The following is a 15687-nucleotide window of genomic DNA, read 5'->3' as shown; positions in this document are numbered from 1 at the left end:
ATTAGCTAGAAATAGTTTAAATTTCTCTTTTTGCTTTCCGGAGCCATATGCATTGCACTGTACAAAACTGATTTCAACGGAACGTGCAGCTGTTAGCCAAGTGGTTAACACAAGGGCAAAGTATGGTGTATGCGCTTGAGTGACAGTGGTTCAAACCCACGTGATAATACATACGATGATGTTCTTACATTCTTTCTAACTTGCAAACTTTTGCATCTACATTCACTCAGGAGGAATTCTTTAGGGAAGGGGATACCAAAAGTTTATCAAACGTTAACAGGTAACTAAATGATTTTGTGATAACTGACAGGAAAGTGGAAGAGAAATTGTTGAAGCTAAACATAAAAAAGGCACCTGGGGTGGATGGGATCTATCCAATTATATTAATGGAAGCAGCAAAGGAGATAAGCAAACCCTAAGCCATAATTATGAGAGCATCCATAAATTCAGGGGAGGGGAGTTCTTGGTTCCTATGGACTGGAGATTGCAATTGTATCCCCAGTTCACAAAAGGTGACGAGCAATTACAGATCTATTAGCTTAACTTTTGTTCCAGGGAAAATAATAGAGTCACAAAGACCATCTAGACAGGAATGCGATTATACTGCAGTCACAGCATGGGTTTGTTACGGAACAATTTTCTCTGACCAATTTCATTGGATAAAATTATGCAGTAACAAAGGGACTGGATGCAAAAATATAATTTTGACATCATTTACTTGGATTCCAGAAAAGCTTTTGATATTATTGTGCATAAAAGACTGCTGAGACTGCTCTATAAATTGTAGCCGAGTGGTATTAAGGTCAATTACTGCTATGGATTAAGGGATGGTTGAGTGGGAGAAGAGAGAGAGAGAGAGAGAGAGAGAGAGAGAGAGAGAGAGAGAGAGAGAGAGAGAGAGAGAGAGAGTGGTTATTAATAAACACTGCTCTTCATAAATCAATGTTATTAGTGAAGTTCCCCAGGGATCAATGATGAGTCCATTATTGTATTCTGTATTTATTCATGATATTGATGAGGGTATATCAGGCTTAATGTGACAAAGATTGGGAAGGTGGTTAATGACAGTAATCAAGGTAAACTACTGAAACATGATCTAGAAAAATTAGGCAGATGGGCTGAGAAATGGCATTTAACATTGACAAAAGCAAGGTTCTGCATATGGATAGCAATAGTCCCAGATTAATGTATCAATTATACATTAATGTATCAAATCAAGGTAGTAGAAAATGAAAAAAGACTTGTGGTAATTGTATGATATGAAGTTCTCTGAGCAATGCAGGCAGGCGCTTCCAGTGTAGTTCATGGTGTTTTGTTAATGATATACAGAGTTTATCAATTTGAGTTTATGCCTACTAAAGCTTGTAATCTGAGCAAGAGGAAGAATCCCATCAACATTGAGCCTGCTCAATCCATTTAAGGCTTTCAATGGATTAAGTAAGCTCAGTGTTGATGGCATTCTTCCTCTTACTCAGACTGCACACACGCACGCGCGCGCGCGCACGCACGCACGCACACACACACACACACACACACACACACACACACACACACACACACACACACACACACACACACACACACACACACACACACACACACACACACACACACACACACACACACACACACACACAAGGGAGCATAAATTTAAATTGAGGAAGAATGGTTGCAGGGTAGATGTGCAGAGGTTTTCCATCAGCCAGCCTCTCATTGACTGTGGAAACAAATTTTCATCTGTTGTGGAGATGGGTAGTTTTAATAATTTTATTAAATTCATCACCTCTCCATCCACTCCGATAATTTTTTCAAATTGTTGGAGTGGATGGATAGGTGATATGGGAAGTTTCTTTTTTTTTTCTTTCTTTCTTTTTTTGGCTGATGCTTTATAACCTTGTTGTTGTTATAGGGTTTTAAGGCCAATTTATTTCTATTTTTGAAATCTCCTGCATAACACCGCATAGTCTGGTTGGGTGGAAATACGTTTAGCGTCTTAGCTGATTGTTCATGTAAATTCAGATTTCTGATTTTCCCATTATTAAGCAATGTGCACCAGTTCTATTTTTCTGGATTGAGGAGTGAAATCCTTTGAGATTCACAGAGTTCGCTCAATACTGAGAAAAATATTATACAAAGAAACGTGTACGAATGATGAAAGGATAACAACTGTGTCACAGCATGCTTAGTTCAATAATAGTTCGAGGAGAATAAATTGGGGAACTTGCCATTTATAGCCCAGATCTAAATCCAGTTGAATACCTTTGGGATGTTTAGAACAACAACATATCCAACTTGAACTAGGACGTGTTACTAAGAGTTCTAACACGTCCTAATTCAAGTTAAGCGATAGTCGCAGCTTTATATGAGGAGTGGAGCAAGATTCCAGTCTCCACATAACATAAACTTATTGAAAATGTACTCGATTAAAAAACTATGCGGAGCCATACTTAACATTAAAATTTTATCTGGATGTCCATTTTTTTAAGTGGATATTTAATAGTGTTCCAAAACATTTTCGAGCACAGCATATCTTACATTGTCAAAATAATTGTAACCCTGAAGGAATTTTCATAATGCAGATAAGGCAGAAATATTCAGAATGTCAAAATGGACAGCTGGATTCATGGTTTCATTGATGATAAATAGTGCATCAAGCAAAAGACACATAAAACTAGCCGGTATAATCACATTACTGAACTTCATTGTTAGTTCAATACAATCTTAGCGAAACTCAGGAGGGGAAAATCATCCACTCTCTAGAGCCTGGGAAAATTGGAACACATACTACGTACTTCAAGGTACACAATATTTGTTCCGCTAACTTTTGTAACCCCCTCAAATAAAATTCAGATTTTGACTCAAACAGTTGCTGATTGTATCCATCACAGCATTGTTACTGTCGAATTTCTGTCCTTCCAAGTCCATTTCTTGAGATTTAGAAATAGAAAATAGTCCGATGAAGCCAAATACGGTGGATACTTTAATGGTACGAATTCACAGTTACGCAGTGTTTCCCGAGTCATAAACGCTGTATGTGCTGGTTAGGTTAGGTTTGTGATGATGCCTTGATGCAAGATAAAGCCTTTGGCCAATGTTCTCGCGCCTCTTCAGCTTCAGTTCTTCGCAGAAACGTCTCGGTAGGTTGGAATAATACTCGTTCCAGGAAATCAACCATGATCACTCCTTCTGCATTCCAGAAGACGGATGCCATGATTTTCCCAGTTGACTTCTGCACAAGAAACCTTTAGGAGGGATGCCTCTACTATTTCGATTGTTCTTATGTTTCAGGGTTGAAATGGTGCACTCATGTGTTGTCTATAGCGACATACTGCTCCAAAAACAGCTTCATTAGCTTCAAAATGCTACACAATCCCATGACAATACCTGACTTTTCCTGTTTTTGATACCTCATTCAGTGTTTTACGGACCCACGTCGAAGAAACCTTCTTTATTAAACATAAATCTTCATTATAAAACATTTATCATAACATCGTGAGCTCGCTTATGGGAGATGTTGAATATTGTCTCAATTTTATATTCTTTAATATGATTAAGTTAGATATTTAGTTTCTACTTATTTAATGTTTCAAAATAAAGTTAATAATCTGTTGATTAATTTATAAGAAATATAATTTTTGTTAAATTTTATTTAATAAGTAATTGTATTTCTTAATTTCTAATGATGTGGCAAAGTTCAGTATTCCAAATGACATCTCTGAACTTTCTATATTGCTATGAACTACCTTCTATATCACTTCTTGTTTCTTTAGATTTTCAAAAATCCCGTACAAAATCACTATCACCTACTGAAGCAGTTAGTGATCACTAGGTGGCGCGTTAACCGTTATATAAATATCTGGAGATTGGTAAAGTGATTTGACCGGGTATGTTGTAGTCTTGTTGAGTGCTGTATGGTCTAGTGTATTTTCAGTTGAGCGGTATATGGACATACAACTTCAAAATATTACACGTTTCAGTAGGTAAGAGTTTAATTCTGATTTCATTCAGAAATTTTGATAGTTTTGAGAAAGCGAATGTAAACCCTAAGGAAAATTGCATATCAGAATTAGTGCCACCAACTGGTCAGGTAATAAACTTCGCCTAAACAAGTTTTATGAAACTTGTTAAAGTGCGTTGCCTTAAAGGCAGCGAGACAGGAGGGAGCTCATCTAGTCTGACTGGATGTTCATGTCTGCACAAAACGTTATGTGTATTAAGAAAAAATTTGCTAAAGTTGTTTTAGTAGAAACTTCTGTAATTCTTCTTGGGGCGGTGTAAGCCGAAGCGTCAACAAGATTAATCAATCTAAAAGTCAAAAATGGGTCACATGGAAAGTGTTTTCATAAAAGTTACAAATTGTTTGTTACTTTTATTTTTCATATACAGTAGGCGGTTTTTGAAATATATTTAATATATTTCAAAAACATAATTTACGTATATTTAATTGTATCGAATCTTAAGGCTCTATTAAACTTTCGACTGAACCATTCTTTCTCCCTACCCCTTCACACTATTTTCCTTTTGATCCAGCGCGTAGCATTCTGTTTTTCATCAATCTTTAATCAAGCATCTGTTATCTTTTTACAGTAATTATCTGTAGCGATTTGTCATTAATGTAATCTTTATTTAATGATGGAATTTATTTTTTTTTTTTTTATTGAGGGGAACTGCTGTATTTTTGCTTAGGAGTGCCATAGGTATTTTGATTTATTCTTCCAACAGCTGTTTTAGTTCGGTCGCCACTTCTGACTGCATTATGAATAAATTCTAGTTTACTTATAAAAAGAAAGTAAGTTTTTCATTGTGAAAAGCCGTGACACAGTTTCAAAGGTGTAAGCCCTGATTATTAATACAGGTAATTTTTATTAATGAAGTTTGGTAAAATACAAATGTTATAATAAAGCTTATTTTTAAAAATATTAAATGATATAATATTAAATACTATTAAATGTAAAATAGTATTAAATGTGTAGATCAAACTTGAGTTTGTAATGTCACAGATGGCTTTTGAATTTTTTTAAAATTTAAATAGAATTTTAGATGTGAAACTGAATTTGGAGTATTTGTGTTAAAGTCTAAAAATCAAATTAAAACATTTTTAAAATTAAATGTTTAATCATTTATTTGTTGCATTGCCAATTGGTGTCACCAATATTTTTAGAATAAATTAGGTGGAGAGTTAAATGTTTAAAAAGGTATTTTAACATACATTGGATTTGTACCTAAATTTGTATGTAATGCTTCTCACTAGTAGAACTCTTAGTATGTCATTTTTTCTTTTTGCTAAGATCAGGCCATTTATTTAGACCAGATGGCTAAATTTTTTTATTAGCTATAAGGAATGTAATAGACTGCCAGACTTAACTTTTCTTTTTGTTATCTTACATCAAATACTGGAAATGGCAATAGGTGGTAAACTTGCAATTTTGTGAGCAAATAGCAAGCAGTCATGCACTTAAGGTTGAGGCAATATTCTTTTGTGAAAGAGGTTTTGAATTTTATCCTAAGAAAAAATTCTTTCATTATGACAGACAAATATCTTTAAATATATGGATTTTTTTTTCTTAATAAGAGCTTTTTTGTCTTTAACTGACTATTATGAATTTCTCATCAGCAGCAATATGTTCTTAGTTAATTTAAATTACATATTGCTGTAATGTAGTGTACATTTTAACAGGGTTTGCACATTACTTTCCTGGGTTATTATTATATTTAGTCATATGGTACAAGGAAGCCTGAGGCTTTTGCTGCACCAGCCAGAAAAAAAAAAAAAATTTAGTTACCCTGATAGCGAGGAGGAACAAGAGTCAGAAGTATATCACCAAGAAAGAGAAGAATGATATCCAGCTTAGACCCTGGATGTGTCAAGCCCATACTCACCAAATGTGAGTTATGCAGTGGCAGTCCCAGGTAGGGGCTGTATGATAAAAATGTTTTTTTACTGCTACATGATGATAAAACTTTATTTTCCAAACACTGCTTTAGCGTCCTTAAAAAATCCTGGGACCACTGTAGTTACTTTCAAACAATGCTGAACTAATTACCTCTGTCACTGCTGACAAAGTTCTGTATTCAGGGTGCTGCTATGTCTTTTGGTGCCCTTAGGTGAAGAATAAAAGGGAGGTGATTTTACTTACCTTAGGTGGAATTTAGATATAAATACTGTCAAGGGTAAAGGGAAGGGATTTTGCTTTTGTACAGTTTATTACAATAGTCGTAGACAGTTCAATACTTCTCAGTAGGACCAAATAATCCTACTAACTGCAGTTTTTCAGTGGGAAGAGTCAAGAGAATTATAGAAGCTTACTAGGCTTTCTTGTACTAATTAAGAGATATTCAAAGTTTAGATTTAAATGAATGTAAGAGGAATTGATGAGATTAGTCGTAGGAAATGCACGGATGGGATTTTTATAAGTTAAGAAGGGACATAAACCAGTCTAATCAGATTATTCCATTATAAGGCAATGGTTAGTATCTCATCTGGGCTACTATATGCAGGTCTGCAAGCCTCATTTTTGGAAGAATGTAGAATTGCTGGAACAGTTGCAGAGGAGAGGATTATTCAGAGACAAGAAAATGTAGTCTTATCAAGAAAGACTAGTTTTGGAAACTGGATGCCTGTGAGGAGATCTGAGTGTGTGAGGCTTTAAATAGATTGAGTGAAATAAATGCTGATGGATTCTTATTTTTTATTTTCCCTTGTATGACATATAAGGGAACATAAATTGAGGAAGAATGGTTTCAGGACAGATATGTGAAAGTTTGCTTAGAGCCATAGAGTAATTGCTTGTTGGAATGAACTTCCATCTGGCGTTATTAGCCAGATGGAAGTAGAGGCATATGATGCAAGCTTATATGGCATCAGCCAAAAAAAAAAAAAAACACTTCCTATTTCACCTATCCATCTACTCCAAAAGTTTGTCCAGTTCTTCCTTGAATTTACAGTGTATCCAAAAAGTCTGGAACAAATGCAATTTACTCTGTATGTTTACTCTCATTTACAATGTGTTCAGCATGTCCACACTGACTCTCCACACATTTTCTCAGCCAGTGCACCATGTTTGTTTGGATTCTTCTCATCATAGTGGGATTGACAGCAGCAGAAGCCTTGGTAATTCTCTCCCTAAGATTTTTATAGTGTGCCCTAAGATCTTGGATTTTTATAGTGTGCCTTCGGGAATCCCCAAAATGCAAAGTCCAGCAGGTTAAGGTCAGGTGATCGTGGTGCCCCCTCCACTGGTCTTGAGGGTCTTCACTTACGGAAGGTGACCATATCAAGGCTTGTCGGCAACGGATCCAGTCTCTTTAAATTTCTTCACTTGTTTCCCAACTGCGCTATGCATTATTAGATTCCTTTCAGGATGTCTAGCCTTAAACTTGTCCACCACTTCTCTTTGGATCCACCCCTGATGACCACTAAGGAAGACTGTCTCCACCCTTTCATCTAGTGTTAATGCCATTTTTCACCTGTGAAGAAAAACATTTTTACCATTGGTTTCAGACTTTTTGCACACCCTGTATTTAAGCTATCAATTTCAATGACAGATGGAAGTTTGTCCCAGCAATCAACTACCTGCTGGTGAAGGACAAATTTCTGTGTATTTATTCTACCACTGTCATTCCTTAATTTGAGTTTTTGCCTCCTCGGGTTTGTAATCTGAGCAAAAGGAAGAATCCCATCAGTATTGAGCTTGCTCAAACCATTCAAAGCCTTAAACACACCAGATCAGATCACCTTGCAGGTGCCTAGTCTCTAGATGGTGTAATTTGCAGAACTGAAACCTTTCCTGGTAAGAACACCCTTTTTGTTCCCCTCACTAATCTCTTTGCTCTTCTCTTCCAGCAACTTGACATCCTTCCTAAAATGAGGCCTGCACACCTGTATGCAATATGTGGCTTCACCATTGCCATTATATAAATGGATAATCACCTCATTCCTGTTAGCAAAATTCCTATATATTTTCTGACTTGTGTACCAACTGCTGGTGCTCCTACCTGTGCTTGAGTGGCTATAAAGGATTGGGGAGAAAAGTATTATCACTATTTTGGTGATTGACTTCTATTGTTCATGAAACTACTAGTAATGCTATATATTATCCTTGTGAATAATTTTGAATTGTTAACATAAGCTTTGCTTGGCCTGACTTTTGTTTTGACTGTAAGGCTGTTTCTAGTTGCCCATTTGCTGCCTGTAGGTTGTTACATACTCTTTTGTTATTCTCTTGCTTCTCTCTGACAGATCTCAATGAGCTGCAAGAGAATAACAAGAGTATGACAGATCTCAATGAGCTCTCCTATCATTCTGTAGCTCTGATTGGAGAGCTTCATATAAGCAGTTACCCCAGTTCTTTTTCATTATCAATGGCTGCAGTTTTATTGTTGCTCAGCTTGTATGTTGCATCTGGGATTATTGGTGTCCAAATGTATTATTGTTGCTCAGCTGGTATGTTGCATCTGGGATTATTGGTGTCCAAATGTAGTACCTTGTATTTGGGCAGTAATAATCAGCAATATCAATGTTAAATCTCAGTCATACCAATTTTGAGCAATAAGTTGACTTTTTTTCTTCCTAGCATTTCTGGAAGCTGGGATATGTTTGAATGAACATATACAGACAGATGGATAAAAAATATTAGAAGTATTTTTGTTTGTTGTCAGTGTTTCTTTATTGAGAACAATATAACAATATTTTATTTTTGGCATTTGCTGGTAAAGCTTAGAAACCTAAGAAAGTCTGGGCCAAAAAAGTTCATATGACATTGACCCAGATTTTGAAGTAGCATATCCTGATTAATGTCATTAACCACTCTGCCTGTCAAACTGTGATATTGAAATTCCAATAGCAATATCATTAATGAATGTTAAATAGTTAAGGACCCAATACCAAATGCTGTAGTATCCCATTCATTACGTTAATCCATCAAGACCTGTTGTCATTTATAACTGCTGGCTCCTCTTTCACTGTCCCTTTACCTGTAGTTGTAACTTACCCCTAATGCCACATCGTTATAATTTATACAACAGTATCAAAAGTTATACTTGAACTAGGGGAGTAACCAGTGAGAATACTTGTTAAGAATGGTCTTTGCTAAAATTAAATGTAATTCATATCCCTGATCTTGAGTAAAGTAACTACAGTGGTCATAGTTTTTAAATTGTTTTTCAGTGGGGACCAACCAATAATGTTAATTAACTGCAAATTCTAGATGGGAGCATTCAGCAAAGTAATTGTAAAAGCAACCAAACTTTTCATACCAATTAAATGCCGACCGGGCTAGCCGAGTGGGTAAAGTACCTGCCCGGCAACCCAAAGGTCGCGGGTTCGATTCCCGCCTCGGGCTTGGATCAAAGTACTGCAAAAACTTTGGGAGGTGCAATATGGTCACAGAAGCCGATGCGCCAACAACTATCAAATCAAATCAAAATGTATGAAAGATGAGCTGATGAAACTAGTGACATAGGAGAAAACTGCATGGGATGATTATAAATTATCAGGGGGTACAGAAAACAGTAAGTATAAACTAGTTGGCAATCAAGCTATAAAGGGGGTTAGGCAGGCAAAGACAGATTCCAAGAAGTCGTTGGCTAGGAATGCAAAGAAAAGTAGCATAGTTCTTTGCTTTGTTAGCACTATAACTAAAGAATAGTAGCAGTGGCATTTGATGCAAGAAAGCAAGTGTATGAGCTTATGCAGCATCAGCCAAAAAAAAAATCACACCATTCCCTCCAAATGCCTGTCCAGTTCCTCCTTAAATTTATTCAACCTATCAACTTCCACAACGACAGATGGAAGTTTGTTCCAGCAATTAACCACCCGCTGGCTAAAGGAAAATTTCCGCACATCTAATCTACATCTGTCTTTTCTTAATTTGAATTTATGCCCCCCTTCGGTTCGTAATTTAACAAGTGGAAGGATCCCATCAGAATTCAGCGTGCTCAACCCATTCAAGGCCTTATACCTCAATCAGATCACCGCTCAGGTGCCTAGTCTCCAGCCACTGCAATTTTCAGAACTTAAGCCTCTCTTGGTAAGAGGATCCCTTCATTCCCCTCACCAATCTTGTTGCCCTTCTCTGTACACGCTCAAGTAAATCTACATCCTTCCTAAAATGAGGCCTCCAGACCTTTATGCAGTACTCAAGGCGTGGCCTGACCATTGCCTTATACAGAGGGATAATCACCTCCTTTTCCCTGCTAGCAAAATTCCTATATATCATTGACAAAACCCCATGACCTGCCCTGGCAGCCTGTCTGCATTGCTCAGAATACTTCATATCTGACTGCACAATTACTCCCAGGTCTTTCATTTTCTACCACCTTAAGTGTAGTACCACACAGTTGGTACGTTTCTCTGGGGTTACTTCTACCCATATGCAGTACTTTGCATTTGTCAAGGTTAAACTTCAGTTGCCACTTCTTAGCCCATCTGCCCAAATTATCTAGATCCTGTTGCAGTAGCACACTGCCATTACTGTCATTAACAACCCTGCCAACCTTTGTATCATCTGCAAACTTCGACACTTAGCCTGATATACCTTCATCAATATCATTGATAAATATACAAAACAACAGTGGACCTAACACAGAACCCTGTGGGACTCCACTAATAACATTAGTCTAAGAAGAGCAGCACCCATTGAATTCTGCCCTCTTTCTTCTCCCACTTAACTATCCTTTTATCCATTGTTGAATGAACTGCATTGTTCCACTAGATCTCAATGGTAGTATTACTACTGATGATCCTGTTTGGGTTTCTGACATTGAATAAATAATTTGTATCTATATTCCATGTGCAGAAGGCTTAAGGAATGGGGAATACCGATAGTTAGTGGGGCTAAGGTAAAGAAAGCCAATATGAGAACTATGGGAAACTTACTGGATGTGCCACTACTGCAGTTTCTCCCTGTATTCTTGATAAACTGATTGTTATATCAGTAGTGACAGAAGTTGAGAATGACATATTGATTGACATGTAGGCTTGACAGAGGTGAGGAAATCAGCTTTCCACTGCTTTCAAACCTGTATGCAACAGGTCTGGGGACATTTTAGGAAGGATATAGAGCTGCTGGAACGAGTACAGAGAAGGGCAATGAGATTAGTAAGTGGAACAAAGGGTTGCTGTTACCAAGAAAGGCTTAGGTTCTGCAAATTTCAGCATTTGTAGACTAGGTACTTTCAAGATGAAACACCTGAACGAGGTGTTTAAGGTTTTGAATGGATTAAGAAAGCATAATGCCAATGGGATTCTTCCTCTTGCTCAGACAATACACATGGGGGGGGGGGGGGCATAAATTCAAATTGAGAAAGGACAGTTGCAGAATAAATGCGAAGTTTGCTTTTAGTCAGTGAGTGGTTGATTGCTGGAACAAACATTCATCAGTTGAAGTTGATAGCTAAATTCCAGGAGAACTAGACAAACTATTTGAGCAAATGAATAGATGAAATGGGAAGGGTTTTTTGGCTGATGTATAAGTTTGCTTTCTTTCATTGTTTGCTACTACTAATACTAAATCAGTTTGCTTCAGATAAACAGTAGACAACCAAATGCTATACTATCTGTCAGTTGTTGAATTGTTCATATCCTAAAAAAGTTGAGAACATTTCAGAAAATTATAGGTATTAGATACCTGTAATGGTCACAGCTGTATTGGTAATCTTTATAGTTAACTTTTAACAAGATACTGTTATATTCTAATCCTGCACTTTATTTTTTTTTACCTAGGGAAGCTAAGCAGGAATCTGTTTTGGATGTTTTATAGTGTATAATACAATGGCAGAAAATTCACTGCACAGTTTGTTTGCAACCAGTAGTTTATTACTTTATTTAGAATTCCTTGAATTTATTGTATGAACCTTTAAAATTTTTGGATTATTCTACCATTAAACTGCTAATTTATTTCACCACCAAAAAGTGTTACTCCAGTATAGTGGTGATTACTAGTAAATATGTATTAACTGGATAAAATAATATGAATATGGGGGCAGGGGTGTGCTGTCCTGAGGTTGCCAGGGGTACACTGTACCGGGGTGCCAACATTCAAGGGGCACCTGAAATTTACATACACATATGAAGAAAATTTTAAAGGGGAAGTGCCAAATTGCAACTTGCACTCAGATGCCACATTTCCTAGGAACTCTCCTTTATGGGGATGTCTCTTTTCTTGAGATAGGTGAATTAGGCCTATAAGAAACTTGTGTTGTCTGGTTAGCTTAGACTTCCAAATGAGTGATAAGCAGTAATACACTCCTGGAGGACAACTTTATTATTAAACAGTCTTGTTTTATTTTTCTTGGAATAAGATTTCTTTCTTTCATGGCATGAATTAATCTATTAGTGTTTTCTGTAGCTTTGAAATTTGTAACCTAAGATGTGTAGAATTTTTTCTGCAATAGATGACATTTTGATTTCATATATGTGAAGGTTTCTTTAATGGAAAGTTGTTTTTAGAATCTTTTTGAACAAATATTTTTTACAAAACTTTGCTTTTTGTTGAAGAAATCCATCTCAAACTGCATTAATAAAGCACACTTGATGAAAAATCTTTATCAAAGTGTAGGATATTTGAATGGTACAGGTGTTTTAAAGATGAACACAATATCATTGAAGACGTGGGAGGCATATCTAAAATTGGGTGAATAAGTTACCCATGTTAGATATATTTTTTTACATGATAAACAAGCTTATCAATTGTCAAATTGAACAGTCAAGTTGGAACATCATGTATATCTACTCCCTCTTTAAGTCTACACAGTGGTGAGGTGTTAATGTGTTCCAGTAGTTGATTGTGCTAAAGGCAAATTTCTCTGCATCCAGTCTGTGGTTATCTTTCCTTAATTTGAATGTGTTCTTTCATTTGAGTCATTCTAGAAATAAAATGCCTACATTTTTTGCTGAACTGTTATGATCTTAAATATCTTAATCTCCCTGCAGATACCTATTAGACTTTTCTGCTTTCAAAACTAGTCTTTCTGTATAAGTATCTCTTTATATTCACAACTAGCCTCATTTCCCTTTGTAAGTAAGTTTACATCTTTCTGAAATGAGTCCTGATTTGAGTACCATATTCAAAATATTGCCTAGCCATTTATTGTTTAACAGGATAAATCAACTTTATCTCAGCTGAAAATTACTGTATGTTTCATCCCTTGGACAAGTTATACCACTGTATAACTTGCCCAAGACTTGTTGCAGTAATAGTTTCTGGGTTTTATAAACAATCCCTGTCTACTTTAATATTGTCAACAAATTTTGAAATGAAACTTATATCAATATAATGAAAATTTGAAACAAGGGCTCTAGCATCTCCTTTTTTTTCTCTTGGGTAAAATCTATCACACCAAACACTTCACTCAGTGCTTTCTTTTGCCTTATAACTGAAAGGCATTACAAGAGAATTTTGAGCAAATTTAATTCCAAGAAGCTTCCAGTGCCTGATTGTATTCCTTTACTTGCTCTCAAAATCTATTCAATTATTTCAGAGCTTGCTCCTGTTTTTTTGTTGATTTTTAACATTATTTCACTGGTGTTTCCTACTTATGCATGCTTATATCTAGCCAGTCCCAAAAATGGTGACAATTTCTCCCATCTAGTCATTGCCTTATAGCATTCTCCTCTGTCCATTTCCAAAGTAATGGAGAAATCCAACCACAATTCCGACTGTCCGGAAACCTTCCATTTGATCAGTGATTGCCAATATGGAATCTATAGGGTTAATCATTGGTTAGCTTGTTACTCATTACTGAGTAATCATTTCTGTCAAATATTCCATCCTGATCTCTGCAGAACCCCACTTGCTATTCCATTCCCCTCAGGAGAATACACATTTATAACCGCTCCTGTCTGCTTCCTTTCAACTAACCCATAATTCACTTTTTTTTTTATGTAAACCCCAAACAAGAGAAATATTAGAACCTATAGTACTTAGTACCGTGCTTGGGTTGGAGGTTGAGAAGACGAAAGAAGGTATTTGTTGACATTGGACTTGAGCTTCTGTAGACTGTAATTTTCAGGAAATACGAAGGAAGATTGTTCCAGAAAACGGCAGTTGAATGAATAAATGTGGAAGATGAAAAGTTGGTTCTGTGGGTTTGAAGTTGGACAGTAAATGGATGTTGGCTGGTGGTGGCATGTGTTTGGACTGTTTTGAAAGAGAGAGTGGGAATTATAGAAGCCAATTCAGAAGAACAGTGCCCATGGAAGTATCTGTAGAAGAGGCATGCAGCAGAAACAGTACTCGTGTGAGACAGTGAGTGGAGAGACTCTGTTAGAGATGAATCATTAATTAACCTAACTGCCCTCTTCTGAATGGAATCAAGAAGCCTGAGAGGTTTTTTGGGGGCACCACCCCAGATGTGGGAACAATATTCCATGGCAGGGCGGATTTGCAATTTATACAGAGTGAGCAGCTGTTTGGAAGAAAAGTAATGCCGAGAGCGAAAGAGAAAACCAAGTTTTTTAGATGCAGAGGCAGCAATATTTGCAATGTGCTTTTCTGATAACAGGCCTTTTCTGTTATCGTGACCTGCTCTAATTTAACAATAACCTGTTATGAGGAAATGAATAAAAAGGCTTAACTTGTAAAGTTGTGGAAGTAACTCCTCTGACCGTTTGGTTGTCCCGGAGTATAAACAGAAACTTTAAATTTAATTTAAATGTCCTGGACTGGTACTATTGTAGTCATGTTCAATGAGTGTGAAAATAAACTGAAGTGGTATATTGTAGTTCAAACTTCCTCCAACAGTGGTACAGAGATTATTCAGTAGGCTTGTCAGGTTGCAAGTTAGTTTTGTTAGTAGCATTAATGTTCCATGTTACGATTATGGTGGTAAAATGTTAAGTTATACTACTGTGTTTGTTTGAATGGTTAAGTGGTTCAAAGACGGATGTGAGGATGTTCATGATGATATGGGCATCTGTCAACTCTCGAAATGAGGACATTTGTAGAAATTTGGGATTTTGGCAAGAGATTGTCATGACCCTGAGAATGATGGCTGATGAGTTGGATATGAATAAGATGATTCATCAAATTGTGCTTTATTTTTAAAATTCCATGCATTTCTGCACTTGGTAATTATTACTTGGTGCTGTAGATTTCCAGAAGTCTATCAAATCTACAATTTCATATTGATATTTAATTAAATATCAATAGGATTTAGCATTTTAACTGAATTCCACTTGAATCGGGCTAATTAAGTACAAAATGAGTCAGCATAAGTGGAGGTTAAGAGAAGTTAGGCAGAGACTGCTTTCAGATATATATTCCCATGAAAAGTAATTTAATTTTCATGGGTATAATTAAGAAATTGGTATAAAAAAATGGAAAATGTATAGTTATTTCAAGGGTACAGCTCTAAAACGGTGTTCGTAGGCCGGCCGCTAGTTAGTACACCGGACTGAACCTATTGGTAACTCTAGGAAGCTTCCGGATCAGCTAGTGTATAATCTTGCTGCCTCTACTCTGCCAGATAGTGACTGGAGGGAGTCCGAGTAGTGTGTATGCGGGGAGCATTGTCGAGGCCACGTTATGTCAAGGATCTGGGTATATTCTTACCACATGTACGCCATATCCAAAAATTTCATTACTTCATACAGCATGTCCCACCCACTTTTTCTTACTATCGAATACACCATGAATTGTCAAAATAATAGAGCAAGCTTATCTGCGAAAAGATTTAAACCTCCCAAGG

At 36.5% G+C, this 15687-nt stretch overlaps 1 protein-coding gene across 16 annotated transcripts in view; it reads left to right on the top strand.

The window, feature by feature from the left end:
- Positions 1-15687, top strand: part of LOC150086311 (uncharacterized) — a 452317-nt gene that overhangs the window by 77346 nt on the left and 359284 nt on the right. The window contains exon 1 of one of the 16 annotated variants that reach the window (XM_090374472.1): positions 3918-3980. The exons of 14 other annotated variants lie outside the window; for them this stretch is intronic. The gene's annotated coding sequence lies outside the window, so the exon portion shown is untranslated. Of the gene's footprint in view, positions 1-3917; positions 3981-15687 lie in introns of those variants that run through there. One more of the 16 variants, XM_090374485.1, reaches the window with a different exon arrangement.

The sequence above is a fragment of the Mastigoproctus giganteus genome, chromosome 5 (genome assembly GCF_048544385.1).
Source record: "Mastigoproctus giganteus isolate SK-2022 chromosome 5, ASM4854438v1, whole genome shotgun sequence".
Classification (NCBI taxonomy): domain Eukaryota; kingdom Metazoa; phylum Arthropoda; class Arachnida; order Uropygi; family Thelyphonidae; genus Mastigoproctus; species Mastigoproctus giganteus.
Note: the sequence above shows the minus strand (reverse complement) of the source record. Positions and strands in the feature narration are given on the sequence as shown.